Raw genomic sequence first — 13,206 nt, 5'->3', positions numbered from 1 at the left:
ACAGAAATGATAAAAAATGTTTTCACAGACATATCCTTAAGCAGTGATTGCTACAAGGGACAACGTCTGAATAGGGCAGGAGGTGGCTGCTACAGATAAAAAGCCTGAGTGGATGGGGGGCAGGGGGTATCTCACTGACCACACTGCTCACTTACTTTCCTGAGATCCTCCAGGGAGGGGAGAGGTGCAGTACAAACATCCCTTCAAAATCTGTAAGCAAATGCTGCGATCTTTTCTGAAGCCTCCTTGACAAGCTAAGTCATTCCTGCACATGAACTTCCCAGTGTGAGTGGTTTATATGGTGCTGCGGCAAAATTACAAATGATCACGTGCTCTGGACCTTTGGCTTACATGCAGTATATATGAAATTTCAAATGTTGAATCTGTGAGTGCTAAAGGTCTGATATTCTTGACGACTACTAGCCCGTTTGTTCACTATTCTGGGACTGACAAATTTCAGCCTCTAAACTTAAATCTCTTCCTCCAACACCTGATCCAGAAAATTACTAGAAGTATGTGGCAAAGGTATACTCTAATTAGTTTTTTAAATTCACATCTTTTTTTAAAAACATTTTTATTGGGGTATAATTGCTTTACAATGGTGTGTTCGTTTCTGCTTTATAACAAAGTGAATCAGGTATACACATACACATTGGCTCTGGTTTCTTTGAAGGTAAAATAGAATTAGACAAATTGAAGCCCTTTCCACAGCTGAGGCTCTTCTCCATTGTGGATGCTTCCGCAGAAAATGCTTTGCACAGGTCAAAACCGAGCTGAATTTAAACAAAGATGTGAATTTCAACATCTCCCACACCAGGAATTGTTGACCTCACTCCACTCCCCCACTCTAGACCCCCAGACAAAGTGACACTCATTTGGGATGAAAAACCGGCCTCCACAGTGGGCCGCCTTAAGCTTCAGCCCCAGGACTCCAATAGCCTTGCTTCCTGAGACCTGGGGCCAATGATCGGACCTTTCCTCTGGGAGGGAAAGAGGAGAGGCTGAGGACAGAAGAGCCATGTGCATGAATCCAATGGGCCTCGCCACACTCCAAACTGTCACACACACCCATACACGTAGCACCTGCATGCACCTTTCTGGAGCCAATTCCTAGAGATGGTTTATAATTATATGTCCGCTTACCTGAACTACATTCATCTCTTTTAAAATAAATAGATGTTTTCTCATGGCTTATTTTTGCGAGTATTCTTTCCAAATGGAAGTAACTAATATATGTTCACCAAAGAGGGAAACAAAATTTATCTTTTACAAACTCCTACAAATTACATCAATTAATATCGATGAGAGAGAACCAAGATTCTGTTGATATTTTCTATATAAAGAAACCATAAAATGTCTTTCTTTAAAGCTGTCTTGGCAGTCTCCTTGGCCTTTGCATGTGGAGGGTGCATTCTCTTCCACAAATCCAGAGGGCTCTGGGATGAGTAGAAAGTGGTACCAGGGTTCCACATCAACTCCCACCACTTACCCGCTTCAGGACCTTGGGCAAGTCATTTCCCATCTGTGAGCTTTAGTTCTCTTCTCTGAATCAGGGTCATGGCATAACTGGCCTGGCTACCTGACCAACTCACAGGGCCACCAGGATCATTAGAGGGTAAGGTCACCACTAGGGAATCACTGTGTCAATGGTTCATCACAACACTCTGTCCTATGACCCTCAAAGGGAGGGCGCTCGGCAGGGCCTCTGAGGTACATGGCTCAGGGACACCATTCACATCAAATATAGTATGAACAGTGACCCCTGGAGTTGTGCCACTGGGAGGAGGCCTGGCCTGTATCACAATTTGATGTGGACAGAGCTGCTTCTGGGATCTGACTCTTGGATAGCCTTTGGCTCTCTGTAAAGTGGTTTCAAATCAATTATTTTATCTATGCAGGCATCCTACAGGGAAGAGATTATTTTCATTATTATCTCCACTTTCTAGAAGAGGAAAGTAAGGATCAAAGAGGTTGAATGACTTATCCAAAGTGTACAGCTTATAAGTGACAAGTGTGGGAGCTTACGCCCAAGTGTTCAGGCTTCTGAAAGCTCTTCTCATGATCCAAATAAGCTTTGACTCGGGGTTGGCAAGGACAAATGTGTGGACGACGCAGTTTTTCACATGTAAACTGAGAGGAAACCTTACCCATATGTTCGTTCATTTATTTATTCATCTAATATTTATTTAGTAAATATTAACTGGAGGCTTCTGCTGTACCAGGTGCAGCACTGAACTCTTCATATTCTTCATGTAAAATGAGGGTCAGTCAAATAAGATGTCAGGTTTGCCCTTTTTTTTTTTTTTCCTTCGGCCAGCATGTAATCTTGCCGTCAGTTTCAGGACTTTGTTTTAGGATAACATCAACATCTGTTTGCAAGGGAAGGATTCTCTTCCAATTTTTCATCCTGTTTTCTTTTCTCTCTGAGAGCCTCTCCTAATCGTGATTAAGAGCACAGACTCTGGACTCAAATTGTCTGGGCTCAAATCTCAACTCCACTACTTCCTAGCTGTGTGACCTTAGGCAGGTTACTTACCCTCTCTCTGCCTCTGTTTTCTCACGTGTAAAATGGGGTTTATATCAGTACCCACCCCATAAGGTTGTGAGGAGAATTAAATGAGTTAGTATTGGCAAGGTGCTTAGAACAACGTCTGGCCCATGGTAAGTTCTATATAAGTACGTGCCATTATTACCATTATTGTCCTTGGGATGAGAAGGTGGGAAAGAAACGTGGAAATTCTCAGGAAAAACTCAGGGCAAGTGGGAAGTGGAGCAAACTGGTGTAATTAGATATAATCAGACAGCTTATTAAAGTATCTGCAAATATCCCAACCTCCACTGTAGGATACTGTTCCACTGCGGGAACAGATCCTGTAGAAACACAGATGTTTTCTGTCTGTCTTGCTTTTCATTCTTCAGTCATTGAAGATGAAACTCACCCATTGATTGTTTTCCATTTTTGAAAGGAAACAATCAGAAGGGGCTGCTTTGGACACATGCTGTGCCGAGAGGAATAGATCAACTCAGCAGGAGGACTGCACCTGTAACCATCGTGCCTAGGGAGACACCTTGCCTGCCCTGCTCCTGCCCATCTGAGATATACATACATACATATGTATGTCACATGAATGTTCCCTTGGTCAAGGACACAAACTTAATTCATACAAGGAAGTACAACTCTTTTCTTTCATCCAGACTTTTAAGTCCCAGCTCAGTTGTTATCAGCATGATTTCTTCTTCTTGAATCCACCACCCCTGTGGAAATGAAGTGAGAGAAGTAGACTGCCCACGAGTGAGACGATTTGAGATTGAGTCCTGGTTACAGTACTGTGTAACCTTGAGCCAATTGTCTCCACTCTCTGCACCTCTGTGCCCCATCTTAAGTAGAACTTAGAGTTTACGCTTAGCTCTGATGTTGGGGATAGTGGTGATGGGGCCGTTCAGTTCACTCTGGGGAGGAAGGCATCTCCCATCCAGACTCACTCCAGTCTCCTGTAAGGCCGGAGTGATGACTCACTTCAGTGGACCGCGCCCCATCCCTGTGTCTGTGTGTGTCCCAGCCATCTCCTCTAGTCACCTGGGAGTCCCCTGACAATAAGGGCTACTCTGACTCCTCTCTCTGCCTTCACCTTCTCCTAAGTACTTGATAAACATCTGTGGCATAAATGACTGAAAGAGCTAGGAGGAGGGTGTACTGCGCAAGCCTAAACTGCACCACAGTGCAAGGTTCCCCTGCCGGGAGCAGCAAGTTTAGCTGCCGCTGCTGCTTGTTGTCTGTGTGACTTTGAGCCGAGGCTGTCTCCCACTCTGGGGCTCAGTTTCCCCACTTCTGGCATCCTATGACCCTAGGGATGTTTCTATAATAACTCTTCTATGTGTGATACGAATCCATGTCGACTCTTCCAGTGGCCTGGAAAGCCCTTTGTACGCACATGGAGTGTCATCTGGAGGAGACTGGCACTCTCTTCTGAGGTGGCCATGTCTCTGCTCTTACTCTGCTAGAGAGAGACTGACTCCTTTCTTGGAGTTCCACCACTTGACAGCAGCTCCCAACCCCCTGGACACATCGGCCCCATAGGCTCAGGGCATCTCCCACCCAAAATCCATTCTTCTTCCCTGACCTCTGACCCAAGCGGCTGAGTTGGGGGAGGCTGACAGACCAGTCAGTGACTGCATGTCAGAATCCCTAAGAACACGTGAACAAAAATACACAAAACTAAGCAAACCCCAGTCTCCACCGAATCCAACGTCCTGGTGATATGAACAGAGATCTGTATAACATTCATAATGAAAGCTTTTTCACCCCAGTTGTTCTAGAACAGGGTAGAATATAGTCTTCCCTTCTCTCCCATGCCATCCCTTCAGAGTTCACTCTTGTCAAGACATGGCAACTGTGTTCTGTACTCAGAGATGAGGCCCTGCCACCCTTATGGGGAACCAGGTAAAAGAAAGTTGGGTTAGTCATGAATGTCCCACTCTGCATTATATAACAGCTTTGGTCTTCATGCTGGTGGTCTCAGGTTGCAGAGGGCTGAGTTTTCACTACATCCCTGTGCAAAGTTTAATTAAAGTTTCCCAACAAAGACATTGTCTCCTGCTACAGTCCATGGAGATGTCTGCACCGGAAATTAATGGGAAGTTTTTTTTTAAAAAACTGTTTATGAGAAATGTACCACCTTCCTCCCATTTCAGGATGTCTAAGATGGATGTTTTCTTTGGGGGGTGGGAGGGGGGGAGTAGGAAGAATTTGCGTGAAGAGGATTTTGGAATGCTCAAGAAGAGAGAGGTGACGTTGGCAACCCTGGGCATGAGGGAGCACAAAACCAGGAGTCTGCAGGGCTGAGCTCCAATTCTAGCTCCACAGCTAGCTTGTTGTAAGGCCCTGAGCAGGTTCTTTGGCTTTTTCAGCCTTTGATGGTCCCATCTGTAAGTCTCTCCTGCATGAAGTCTAAGGGAAAACACCATTTCCGGCAGAACAGTCTGTGATCTGTCATGTGCACTTATCCCCTCTGCAGGCCACCAATTTCATGGGGACAGTGCACATTCTCATTTCAGAAACAGCTCCTCTTCGGTCCTCAACTGGAGGCTTCTTGAAAGCTTATGAGGTACGGCAGGCAAACAGCAAAATGGGAACTCATGGGTGCCCCCTAAATTGCCTATCAACAAAAAGGACGTCGCTCATACACACTAAAGCACAGACGGAGAGCACCTGTCTTCCGTTCCCTAACCCTAACCCTAACCTTAACCCTAACTCTAACCCTAACTCTGCAGAATGAAACGAAACAAACAAAAACCATCCACACATCAACTCTCAAAACAGAAGCGACTTCTACTAGAGGGAAGATTTTTCCATTTTTCTGTTTGGTGGTGGAGGCGGGGGGGCGGGGAGGAGGGTGGCACATTCTCTAAATACTCTCCCGTGATGGGCAGTGATGGTTCCAAATGTGAGCAGCCTGGAGGGCTGGACAATGGGCCTGACTCATGTGCAGGAACCACCTCAAACTTCTCGGCACCCAGCAGTACCTCAGCAGCAACCCTCACAGCAAGCACAGTGAGGGCCACCTTCAAAAGTGCAGCCATTATCCCCAGATGGAGTCCTGAAAATGGCCCAGAGATTGCTCCTCTTAGACGGGAAGGCATCCAAGTGGAAAGGGGGTACTACGAGCCACACAGCTTCTGCACCTTTCTGTGTCAGAGGCCACTCTTCCTTTCCACTTTTCCCTCTCTCTGCCCTCTCTGTGCCTGGAATTAGATGCCCCAAGAAGATGGGTAGAGCAGAGGTGTTATCAGAGCATTTGCTTCATCTGTTTTATTCTCAAGTTAGTACAGAACATGATAACTCAAGTGCTACCTTTCTAGTTAGCCAAAGAGGTTCTTCTAGAAGTGCCCATTTTATTATTAAGTCAATATTTGGGCTGTGTTGAAGTTGGCACAAACTGTAGGATGACTACTCAGCTTGAAGGAATCTATTAGGTTTTTTATTTTCCTAATTGATCTACGGGTGACACCAGGTTCATATATTTATACTCCTTTTTCTTCTGTGTGAAGCATAAATAATAGACTGTGATTCCCTGACTAAAGTTGAGAGCTAAGCAGGAAAGCAGGGCAAGTAGCAGGAGGAAGACGTGCTCAAGTTAGCGCTGTCGAGACCCGTAAGGAGGGAAAGATTCCAGACACTGCTCATACCTCAAAGCACTGACCTTTTGCTATGAATTAATCGTTTGGAGATCATATTTCTCATGTGCTTTACTCACAGGAGGAATTGATTAGAAGCTGAAATTAGTTGCAAACTGGGATTAACCATTTGCTTTTATACCATGGTTGAAATTTATTTTTTAGCTGTAGTTGCCTTAATGCTTTTATGCCAAGGTTTTTCTTTACTGTACTGCTAATTCCAGGAAATTCCCCACAGTGAATGGACATGTCTGCCCACTCAGTCACTCAAAAAAACATGAAGCCTGAAAGGCAATAAACTAAACACTGCCCTGGATTAGCAGAGCTTGGCCAGAGTAGAAAATGTTTAATTCCTAATCAGAAATGGATTGAATCACTCGAGAGGTTCAGGGATAAAGGCTGGAGCCGCTACAATGAGGGGTATTCACAGTCTGAAATGCAAACAACAACAGCAACACAACTGAAGGGGCTCAGTTCACAGCCAATTTAACCTGAAGCAAGAAGGCCAGGTGGTCACCCTGGAGTGGATGCACTTTTTGGCTGTCTTGGTATTGATGATGCGGAGTGTCCAGTCAGGGGAAGGCTGCACCCTCTGCACTGGCCAAAAGCCATTTGGAATATTGTGGGGTGTGCTATGAGCCACCCTTCTGGGGTGGGGAGCAGCCAGATGCAGCAAAGGTCCAAGAAAGTGTTTCTGAACATGTCAAAAAGGGTGAAAGATTCTGTGGGAAACCCCAAGTTGATTTCCACCCTTCTTTCTTTCTAAAGAGCTCATAATTTGTGCATGAGTTACAGGAATTCAGCATAGTGATACTGAATAGTACAAGGGAGGCCCAGAGAAAGTGCTGGGTGCACTCAGGGAGGGGTGCTCACTTCCACCTGGGGTCGTGGGGCTGGGGGCCCGGCCAGCTGCGTGGAGAAGGGGCTTTGGTAATTGCTCTCTCCTCTGACCTCACACAGCCCATCGTTTATTCCTCTGCTCGGGCGCTCAGCAAGCTGGACTGCAATTGTCTGTTTATGTGTCTGTCTCTTCAATTAGACCTCGAGCCCTGAGAGGGCAAGGGGCACGCTTTGTTCAAATCCCCATTCCCAGGGCCAGACAGTCTCTGCACACAGAAGGGTCTCAGGAAAGCTTTGCTGAAAGAGCAGCACTTTGATTTTCTCCATAAGAAAGGAGGTGATTCATTCCACCCAGAGAAGCAGAGGATAGAAATATCTGTGTGTGTCCTTGGGCCATCTCCCCAACTGGACTGTCAACTCCTTTAACGAGGATTGTGCCCTCTTCTCTCTAAATTCCCTAAGTGCCCATCCTTGTGCCTGCCCAGGTCAGGAGCTCACTAGCATGGACTTCCAAGCTAATGGGATCCCTCCTCTTCCCACAAATTCAGAGAAACATGGATAAAACAAAACCAAATTCTGCTTTTAATACATAGTCAGCACCTCACAGATTACTTGCTTGTCACAAGAGGAAAAATGTAACTTTACAACAGAGGTATCAGGTTCACATTACCTTAACGTAGATCCCTAATAATGGGACAATCAGACCTTACGTTCCTTCTAATGTGATGCAACAGGAAGAATACAGCATCCCCTATGAAATATTCTTGCCAAAAATCAAGCCATTAAACGTGGCTTTCAATGTATAGAAAATAAAGAAGCAGAGGATTAAGGTAAACAATCACAAGGAAATAATCAGACAAAGCCAGAATACTAGACAATCTACAACACAACTAGCCTGGTTTCTTCCAAAAATCAGTGTTATAGGGTTTCTTCCAGATTAAAACAGAATAACAAGACTTAACAAAAATATAATATGTGATTCTTGACAGGATCTTGATTTTTTTTTTTACAAATCTCAAACTTATTTACACATCTGGGGAAGGTACACCTGGATTGCATAAGAGAATCTTGACTCTTTTTAAAAACCAGGTATAAAATGTAGTTTGGAAACAATTTGTGAAATTTAAATATTATTTGATAATAGGTTGATTTTCTTAAGCATGATGATGGTATTATGGTTATGTAGGAGAACATCTTTATTTTTAGGAGATGCAAACTGAAGTAATTCAGAGGAAGACACCATGATGACTGCAACTTATTTTGCACAGGTTCAGAAATCTAATAGATGAAGTAAACGTGGCCAAAAAAACACACTAAATCTACGGTGTAGGTCTTTGGGTATTTATTATACTATTCTCTCTACTTTTCTAAAAAAAAAAAAAAAACCAAATGAAATATATGTCAAACTAAAAAATATACATGGAAATCTCCAGGCACCCCAAATATAGAGAAATATTAAACCCAGAGCAGTACGGATAAGCTAATCCTGGAATAGCCCTCAGAGAATTTGAACATGATATAGGTCCCAGGGGCTCAGTATTGGGTCCCAGACATAGAGAAGAGACATGGCGAAGAAGACACATCCATGTTAGGTAGGGGAGTTAGAACAGAGCCCTTTACATAAAGCCCAGAGTCTTGAAGTAACATTATTCTTCACAGACTAGAAAATACATGACCATTCCAGAGAAGAAGTGAGGGAGCTTAAAGTCCATCCAAGCTTTGGATGGGGAAAATTGTTCCCCATGAAAAATCAAAACTCCAAATTCCACACTTTTCATAGATATGGGGGTCAGAATTTATACTATTTGCATGGGACAGGGACCACAAGTCAAGACATTATTATAAAACTTGGTCTGGAACCATTGAAACCCCTAGGGCCCTGGGCAAAAGAAAGCACCAAGCCAGTCTGCAGTGACTCTTTTACAAACCAGGACACATTATCCTCCAACATAATAAATAATGGCTTTACCCTAAAATGAAAATTGCAAACTACACCAGAAAATAAACCTTCATAAGGGAGAATCAGCAGACATAACAGGTAAAAGTATCACTCTAAAATCTTGAAATATTAGAACAATCTGAAAGAAATGGTAAAGTAAGCGTGTTTAAAATAATTGCAGAGATGAAAAGTAAGCCATAGTGAAAGAACACGGCAATGTGGTAAAAGAAAAGTTGAAGAAGAACCAGGTAGAACTTCTTGAAATGAAGAATATAATTACTAAATTAAGTGTGTGAGATAGCAGATGGGACACTGATGAAGAAAGAAAAACTTAACTAATTGCCCAGAATGCCAGACAGAGATATAAAGAATAGGAAATATGAAAATGTCATTAAGAACTTTAAAGAATAGAATAAGAAGGGTCAACATATCAAATGGGAGATCTAGGAGGAGAAGACATAGACAAGGAGATCTAACTATCTATCTATCTATCTATCTATCTACCTACCCATCCATCTATCTATTACCTATCATCTATCTATCTATTGAGAAAAGTTGATGTGATAAAGGCCAATAATTGAAATAAGATGCAAGTCATCAGATGGAAGAATCACACTGAGTCCTGAGCAGAATAAACAAAAACAAATTTACCCCAAGACACATTATGATGAAATTTTAGGACATCGAAGAGAAGGAAAAAATCTTAAAAGCTTCCAGAGAGAAAAAAATAAATCTTGCCCTCAAGGAAATGACAATTAGACTGAATATACACTTCTCATTAGCACAAATACATGTCAAAAGGCAGGTGAATATCTTCAGGGAAAAAATATCAAACTTATTTCATACTCAATTTCATACTCAACTAAATTATCATTCAGAAGTGAAGAAAAATAAAAACATTAATTAGCAAATCAAGCCTCAATAGAATTAGCAAATCAATTCTATATACAAAAGGGTAATATATTATGCCCAAGTGGGGTTTATTCCGGGAATGAAAGACTGGTTCAATATTCAAAAATCCATCAATGTAATTCACCACATTAACCAAATAAAAGGGAAAATAATATTATCACCTAAATAACTTTTTAAAAAAGCATTTGGAAAATCCAACACATATTCATTATTTAAAACAACAACAACTCAGCAAACCAGGGTAACATAGAATCTGATAAAGCCTATATATTCAGAACCAACAACAAACACTGCATTTAATGGTAAAATACTGGATGCTTTCCCCCTAAGATCAGAAACAAGGCCAATATGGCCATTCTAACCATTTCTACTTGATATTGCACTGGAGGTCTTAGGCAGTGCAAAATGGTGAGAAAAATAAAAAACAAAAAGAATAGAAAAGTAGCAAAACTCTTTTTATCCACAGGCAGGAAGATTGTGTACACAAAAATTTCTAAGGCATCTAAAAAACCTTATTAGAACTAATAAATGAATTTAGCAAACTCACAGATACAAGACCAAAATACAAAATTGTAGCAGCAGACAATACATAATAAACTAGCAACAAACAATTGGAAAACTACAATTTTTAAAATACCTTTTATAATAGTATCAAAAACCGTAAAATACTTAGTAATAAATTTAACAAAGAACTATGCCAGTCCTCCATGTTGCAACTATAAAGCATTACAGAAAAAAATTAAAGAGATCTAAATAAATGTAGAGATATACTATGTCCATGGATTGGAGCACTTAATATTATTAAGATATTATTTCTCCTCAAATTGATCTATAGATCCAACACCATCCTAATAAAAATTTTGACAGGCTTTTTTGGGTAAAATTTAACAAATTTATTCTAAAATATATATGGAAATGTAAAGTACCTGGAACAGTCATACAAATAAAGACTGAGAGAGTTTACTGTTCATTCTTTACTTATTGAGAACATACTACATGACAGGGTATTCTACACGGTGGACACAAAACATTAAGACAAAGACATAGATCTTTGCTCAAAGATCTACTAAAATATGAACTTCAGCAAGAAAATTAAGCTTAAGAAGAAAGGGTGGAGTTCAAGAAACAATGATAAGCTAAGAAACTGGTAAATATTTTGGTATAAAAGTACAGACTACGCAGAGTAATAGCAAATGAAAACGAATTGTGTTGCACTCATACATTGGATCCTACATTGGGCAGGTCCAGAAAAATATTGGGAAGATTCAAGGATGGAAGGCCAAAAAGGGATTCTGGTCCAGTAGAGGAAATAAACAGGTAAACAGAGAAGTCCATTGGAGGTGCCCTGGTAGATCTCTACATACACATAGAGAGCCCGTAGGAGAAGAGGGTCTGTGCACCTGGAAAGGCACATTCAGTGAGGGCTTCATGAAGAAGTTGATGCTTCAGTACACTTAGGGAACTACAAGTTATTTAGATACAGCTGGAACACCAGGTTTGATGATAGTGGGGTCAGGAGAAGACAAAAGCCTGCACAGGAAGTAAGAGACCATACCATGGGGTGTTTTCTGTGTCAAGACAAGGGAGTTGCCCTTTAATCTTTAGTCTGAAAAGATTGTCTTGGCTCTCTGCTTTTGTGAATTTGAGATAAGGGTGGTTATATTTTGACCTCTAGAATTCAAAATAATAACGAACACACACATTGCTTTAGAGTTTACAAAGCGCTATATACACAGTCTCTTACTTGATCTCACAGCAACACTGTGAGGTATAGAGTCCTCATTTTTGTGGTGAATAAACAGAATTACAGCAAAGTTATAGGATTTGGTCAAGGACATGGAATTTGTAAGTAGGTGATTTTGTCCTAGACTCTGGCATTTTTTTTTTTAAATTTATTTTTGCGGTACTCGGGCCTCTCACTGCTGTGGCCTCTCCCGTTGCGGAGCACAGGCTCCGGATGCGCAGGCTCAGCGGCCAGGGCTCACGGGCCCAGCCGCTCCGCGGCATGTGGGATCTTCCCGGACCGGGGCACGAACCCGTATCCCCTGCATCGGCACGCGGACTCTCAACCACTGCGCCACCAGGGAAGCCCTAGACTCTGGCATTTTAGATTCCCCCAGTCAGTGGGGGACAGTTCAGCACTGTCCCTATACTAAGGTGCCCCCTCCTAAACAACACTTCAGGAAAGTGACAGGCTGGACCAGCAAGAATGTGTGAAGGACTGTTTCTGTTTTGAAGATGTTCATAGCTGAAGAATTCATGATCTCTTTAGGGGAACTTTTTAGAGTTCTTGGAGAAAGTTCTCCTTTATGTCTAATCAAAATGAGGACTGCTTCAGTGAAAGCTCATTTCCTCTTATTTGATTTTTCATTAACAAAGGGCACACCTTGGTCAGGATCCTCCTTCTATCCAATTGCAGGAAAAATGAAGCATTGATGCTCTCAAGCGGACAGTTTCTCTTGCTATCTCATTGACTTTCTTCCCTTTATATCTGCACTTTGTTTTTAAACTGACTTCCAAGGCACTCTTCCCCCTTGTCATCTTTCTCTACGTTTAGGATTTGACATGTTCTTTCTTGGAGCAATTTCTGCACATCAATCAATCAATCATTAAATATCTCTGAAATACTCACGCTATGCTTAACACTCCACATTCCTAAAAGAAGAAACTGACTTATTGTTAAGTGGCAGGAAGTATTAGACAAGTGGTAACAGACGTGTCACCACACACTCTAGATCAATTCCAGGTACTCTGAGTGGGTAAAAATCTCTCCTCAAGTTGGGGACCCTAAATTGGATAAAGTTGAATCCCAGGTGTTACATTAATGGAGCAGCAAACCATTCTGTGTGATTTTCCCGCTGTATAATCAAGGATTCACAGTCACTTCTACTTGTAAACTGGCACTCTTTCATTTTCTTACAAAGTTCAGGAGTATTTCTTCTTGCAGAAAAATCGGTCACTTCTTCCTCCTCCCACCTAAACTAGTTTCTTTTTTTTAGCTCCCCGGTTTTGGGGAAGGATGGGCACTACCCTTGTCCCAATCCAAATGACAGAACCCTCAGGTAATCTTTTTTTCCCTCCTTTCACCTTTCTTTTTTTTCTTCCCTGTCTCCCTCTGTCCTCCCATCCCTCCTTCCTTCCTTTCTTCCTGTGATTCATTCATTCATCACACACTCATTAGGCACCATGTTCGAGGTATTAGAGGTACAGAGGTGGATCAGACAGGGTCCCTGCCCTTAATTTGCTTTTAGTCTATAGGATAGACAAACAAGTAAGTAGACAGTGAGAATGTGATATGGTAATGCTGTGACTGGGGAAAGCTTGTGGGAGCTGTCAAGGTG

Source organism: Tursiops truncatus, chromosome X (assembly GCF_011762595.2).
Source record: "Tursiops truncatus isolate mTurTru1 chromosome X, mTurTru1.mat.Y, whole genome shotgun sequence".
Classification (NCBI taxonomy): Eukaryota; Metazoa; Chordata; class Mammalia; order Artiodactyla; family Delphinidae; genus Tursiops; species Tursiops truncatus.
Note: the sequence above shows the minus strand (reverse complement) of the source record.